The following is a 5277-nucleotide window of genomic DNA, read 5'->3' as shown; positions in this document are numbered from 1 at the left end:
TAAGAAGAATATATGCAGTGTATTATTTGTTGAAACTGTCCTTCCGATTTGATTTGAAACTGGCTCATTGCTATCTGTTTGGCAATAAAACTTTGAAAAAAATAAAAAATAAAAAAATAAAAAAAAATAAAAGTCAAAGGTGTGCTTAACTAAACGATCATTTGCGTGGTGTCTTGGGAATCAAAGGCAATGCATTCTAGGAGGCTTGAATCTCAAAAGAGTTTTCTTTTTCTAGAAGTAGTTTCTGAAACTGACAATAACAGTCATGAATTAGGGAAGGATGGGTTTCATGTTTCCCAAGATTAACTCTAGTTTTTAATATAGTGTGATTTTAGTCTCTAATTCACAGTGCCTTAGATGTCTACATTTCACTCTTCTTTCCTCATCTTCCCTGTTTGCACTTGGTTGCTGAAATGAGCTAGATTAACTGCAATGCAATAATGCTTTCTCCCTACCTGAGGAAAAATGCACATTTTTCAGGTTGCAGTGCACATAGGACACAATTTTCTGAGACGACGAGAAAGCAGAATGCTGCCTGCCATTACTTACATCCAGAGGTTCTCCATCAGGGTGTGAGACAAGTGACTATGAGCTGAAAGACATGATTTTATTAAAGGACCAAGCAGGAGGCTATAGAAATCATTAATTATGTTATAACAAAAATACTTGGAGCTTTTTCTTAACATTACAGCTACCAGTGCTGCTGGTAATGCCCTTTTATTTGTCCGGGGGAGGGGGTTATTCCCATTAGATTAGATTAAGTGTCTCATCTAAGGCACAGTAACAGATTTGGCCCTGTGGTTTAGCTTCTGGCTGTGGTTGACTGATACCCAAGCTTTTGACTCCCTGCTGTGTATCTAAGCGGTACAAGCTGCACTCAATGCATTTAATCTACATAAAGTGAACACAAATTGCATGTGAGCCTTTCTGAGTCCAGTAATCAGGTCCCCCCATCCCAATTTATGCTCTTCTGAACAATTTGAGGCAGTCTTGTGTGAACCAGAGAGGTTGCAAAAATATTTTTTTCTGAGTCAGGTAAAAAGAAAAGTCTTTTGCATTTTAATTGGACTTGATCTGCTCAGTGAATGACCTCTGTAATTTATATATTGTTCATAGTTAGTGCTTTCTGCAGTCCTGCTGTGCAGCTGATAACATAATTCACAGGCACTTGCACCTTGAGCGCTGTAGGTTAGTGGCTTGGACTTTCTTTGTTTTTTGAGTTTGCAAAATTGTCTGGCTCATCCTTCAGAGTCAAACTGCTGTGACTGATGTCAGTCACTGTCTGCTTATGCAGTTTTAGGAAAAACAGCACGGAATGAGCTCCCCCCATCCCTACTCCTTTGTTTACATTTAAAGATGGCTTTTTCCTTTCCAGGTGCCTATGCTATCTGTAGCCAGTTGGCTGTTTTTGATGCAGCTACCTCCACAGCTTCACTGAATCATGCAATTAATTAGCTTAAACTAGAACTATGAAGAGAAGGGCAAATACAGGTATCACACTCTGGTCAGCTAAATACAGCAGGAGTGTGATCCAAGACAACCAATAAGCATAAATGGCGTGAATAACTAGGGAGTGGGGAGATGACTCTTTTTCAAAATTTGAGCCCTTTTGGTTAACTGTTTGAAACTAGAGGCAGGTTATTTTAGTGCTTTGAAAAATATCCTGAACATTAAAGCTAAGTCTATAAAAAGTCAAATCTTTGTTGTTATGACATGTTTAGGTGCTTAACCATTTTATTTGTTTCATATTCATATTAAAGCTATATTCTTCACATCCTTCTGAATGATAAGTTAAGGGGTTGAGTTAGATGATTTTGAGCCATGTCAGATCCGGCTGTAGTGGTTTTCCTCTGCAAACCTTTCTGGTGGAGATTGAACCCTAGTGCAGCAGCAGCCTACACCGAGAGCCCATTAGAAATGTAGTCTCTGGGGTTGCACTTCACATCTATTGAATCAGAATCTGCATTTTAGGAATCTGCATTGTGTGGCTTGCACACTGAAGTTTGGGACAATTTGATGCCAGTCCTGGCTGCACATTCAAGTTATCTGAGAATTTTATAAAATTTTTCTTAAAAATACTGATGCCTAGTCCTTGGCCCTAGAGATTTATTTTGCCACTCTAGCATAGTTCACAAGCTCCTCAAGTGGTCCCACATGAAAGCTAATGGAAATACTCAGTGATTACATGAGGTGATTACACAAAATCTTAGAGGAGGATGGGATTCTAAACAAATAATTTTAAACCTAAATCAGTGCCCCATGGACATTTCTAAAATTTCCCTGCCTACTCTCTCAAGGGAACCAGGCTGGATTTCAGCACAATTTCACTTGACAAGTATTTATTCGGTGTCTATTATGAGTGTATTTCATCATACTCACAGGTCCACTCCAAAAAGCCAGAAGGCAAATTTATCTTGTGGGTGAAATAGAATTTTCTATAGTTTGTTGTGCTCTAACAATGAAAGCTCATCCTGTGTGCCTGTTGATGGCTCTATGGGAATGGAGGTTCTCATTCAGTTCTGAAACATATCCCTTTGCAGAAGTCATAGGACATACCAGTTTGCATTCCTATGAACCAGTGTCAGAGGATATCAGCTTCACGAAAAGCTACAATTTAGTGTTTCAGCATCTTTTCTAGCACACTTTTAGCAAATTTTGATTTTTTTTATTAGAAGAGAGGCAAATGGTCCTTTGAAAAAGGACCTGAGTTTGATTTCATATTTCTTCACTAAGCAGTTTGTCATGATGTGTGAAATTTACTTTAAAATTCCTTGCCAATTACAGAGCAACATTACCTAGGTCAAATCTAGGCTAAGGAATAAGCCAGATGCCAATCAAGAGTGCATACACCAGGGCTGATCTATGTGCATTCTAATCAGTGAAGCTACCCTCCAGAGGCTGCTACTATACCCATTGCGGCTCTCTAGGTCACCTAAGTCTTGCTAATGGGCGTAGAGAATATCAGAAAGTTTTATTCGTGAACTAAATGACTTGTTAATTAGCATCATGAGTGTTGAAGTGAGCTGTCACTGATGAGATCACATGAATTCAAATATGGATCTGCTCAAATATTTCAGTAATACTTTCTCCTCTTGCATAAACCAGCTCTAAGAGTTCCGTGATGTACCCTAGAGATGTGCCCTTAGGGATGGCACCCGAGTATTAAACCCTAAATGAGTCCTTGGCCAACTCTGGTTTAGAAGGACTTCTTGTTGCCTGATGCTGACTATAATGATAACATAATCCTATCTCTACTAATTGTTGCTGTGCCTGCTTTCAAGTGAAACTTTCATGCAAGGTGATAAAATACATTTTCAGAATTGCTTTCTTCATAATGTTGTCTTGAGGCTTCAGCTGAGTAGCTAGTCCTCATTTTATCAAATGTTTTCTGTGGCTACCACTATCCACCAAATGCAAAAATATATTATAGCAGTTGAATACAAACAAGCAGGCATGGATCAACCACAACTCTGTTGTGCCATCTTTAGTCTTGCATCTAGTTTTTGTACCAGTCCGGGTATGAGACATTTTATTAAAGAAGCCAAAAGGATCATCTTAATGATTCTGTTTTGGGCTTGAGATACATTTTTTTAAAAAAATCTCTAATGTATAAGGAAAAGGCAAACACATCAAGATCCTCTGGACTGTAGTAGATCTTGCATTTAAGTCCCATCTTTTTTACGCAGCTCTCTCAATTGTAGCTGGCACTATGTGGCGCTCTTTTCAACAATGCCAAGCCCTTGGGAAACTTAGCTCATGCTTGCCATTCTCTTTATATGGCCTCAATTAAGTCTGAACTGTAATATGGAATCCCGACAAGGCTGTGAATGTTGCTTAGTTAATAAAAATATTCTGGCAGAAAGCAGAGTGGGAGAGATGAGACTTTACAATTGTCTCACTTTGCAGGCTCCCTTTATCCTGAGAAACACTGGCCATGGGATTGTTTTCAATTTAATATTTTCCTTCAAGGGAACCTAGAAGTGGTACTCATCTCCCAGCATGGCTTAAATGAAGCATCAAGTCCGATGATCCCAAGGCATGCTGCTTTGTGGGGTGAGTCAATGACAGCAATTGCAAGAAGCAGACCCCAAATAGTGAAGCTCACCCACTTGCTTGTTCCAGCATGTTTAATTGACCCATTGGTGGCCACTTACTCTCATTTCATCTTCCTAAACAGCCTTGGTATCTTTCTATTGTGACTTCTTAAGCATTCCTGGCATGAGCCTTTTATAGTCCTTAATGAAGCCATTGTACTATTTTCAGTCAAGATTTCGGGCCTGAAACAAAGAAGAGATTTGACAGTGCTGTTTCCAGTACAATTATTGAAAATAATCCCAACACATTTGAGCCAAAAATAACTGAGATCAAGACAGAGATCAAGCTATTGTTGCAATCTTGTGCAATAGCAACTCCAGCGAGAAAGATGCTGGGCAGCAAACCAAGAGATAGTTCATCTCAAAGAGCTTTTCCTTAGAAAAATTTTTCAGGACATCTGGACCCCAGCACTTAAGTTCCCCTGTTTTGTGTTATCTAAATATTTGTTGGGTTTCAGCTTTACTATGTGTTCTTGATTTTCTAGAGACTCTTACCTTTATCTTAAAAAATATAGCATGAACTGAATGATCTACTAAGGGCTTTAAGCAGATTGTGATAATCTTATTGTACTGGACTGCATTTTAAATGATGAGACTATCAAAATAAACACAAGCTTCAGAAGTCCTAGTTCAAATGTCCATGAATGATAGGCAGAAGATATGAGCAAATGTTTATGGAGGTAATTGGAATTTTACAGTCCCCATTATATTTCTAACCTTGGGTTAGTAATTGGATGCTAAATAAGTTTGCTGGTCACCAGTTATATGAAACTTTAACTCATTTCTTTGAAGAAATCTGAATATAAAACTCCAATAATACTAATGTTTTCCAAGAACTGAATGCAATGCTCCTTGAACTCAAGTCAATATGTTTTTCTTACATAAGCACTCAATAAATAACTCTTACATGAAATCACTGTATATTGTGGCTTGAATGTGTTCCCCCAAAGTTCATGTGTTGGAAAGTGAATCTTTGATGCAGTGGGGTTGGTAAATGAGGTCTAGGGAAATGTGTTTGGGTCATGAGAGCACTGACCTAATGATTGGATTAATCTCCTTAACAGGAATTAGTTACCATGGGCATGGGCTCATTATAAAAGGGGATTTACCTCTCTCTATCTCTCTCTGTCTCTCTGTCTCTGTCTCTGTCTCTGTCTTTGTCTGTCTGTTTGTCTCTCTTTCT

This window comes from Octodon degus, unplaced genomic scaffold (genome assembly GCF_000260255.1).
Source record: "Octodon degus isolate 3935 unplaced genomic scaffold, OctDeg1.0 scaffold00069, whole genome shotgun sequence".
Classification (NCBI taxonomy): Eukaryota; Metazoa; Chordata; class Mammalia; order Rodentia; family Octodontidae; genus Octodon; species Octodon degus.
The sequence above is the reverse complement of the archived record's forward strand: the minus strand, read 5'-3'. Positions refer to the sequence as shown.